Below are 716 nucleotides of genomic sequence, written 5' to 3'. Positions count from 1 at the left end.
GTGTCTTCTCCGGAACTCCCACTTCAACTGCAATATATTATCCATCTTTTGATCGATAATCTCTGTGGGGTCGTCAGTGCTGTTTGTAATATACGTGCAGCACTTCACACCATATTGAGTTGCCAAAGTGACACAGTACCCACCCGTCACGGCTGTGATATAATTGAGGACCATCCTGTGCTGGATCAGTTCTGTCTTGTAAGCTTGTAACTCCCTACCCGTATACCTGAAGGTGTCGTCATACATCTCAGTGATATTATCTATCAAGTTCGCTAGCGCATGGATATACCTATAATTTATAATTCCGCTGGCAGTACGGGTGATGTCTAATGCGAGAAGGAATTGAATCCTGGTGGATTTGTGGATTAAATTAGAGGCTACGTGCTCTGTCTATGAGGTGTCTCTTGACGATGTGTTCATAGTGAGTATGAGTATAAGGAGCCTGAGCACTGCGGTGAACATCTTTCATCTTATCATGGGTTATGGTCATGACCTCTGGCAACACTCTTCCAACATAACACAATCCCTCTGAGTTCAGGGCAAGCCACTTATACGCCTTCCTCCCACATATGAAATAGGCATCATCAGGGAGAACATATGGGACAGAATATGACATTACCATATTACAAACTTTCCAAGTGAAAAACCCATTCCCTGGTTCTCCAACAACCTGGTTCAGTACAAGTATCAGGCTGGATGATATGAGCACAGTACCC

This window comes from Pseudophryne corroboree, chromosome 10, assembly GCF_028390025.1.
Source record: "Pseudophryne corroboree isolate aPseCor3 chromosome 10, aPseCor3.hap2, whole genome shotgun sequence".
NCBI classification, from domain to species: Eukaryota; Metazoa; Chordata; class Amphibia; order Anura; family Myobatrachidae; genus Pseudophryne; species Pseudophryne corroboree.
The sequence above is the reverse complement of the archived record's forward strand: the minus strand, read 5'-3'. Positions refer to the sequence as shown.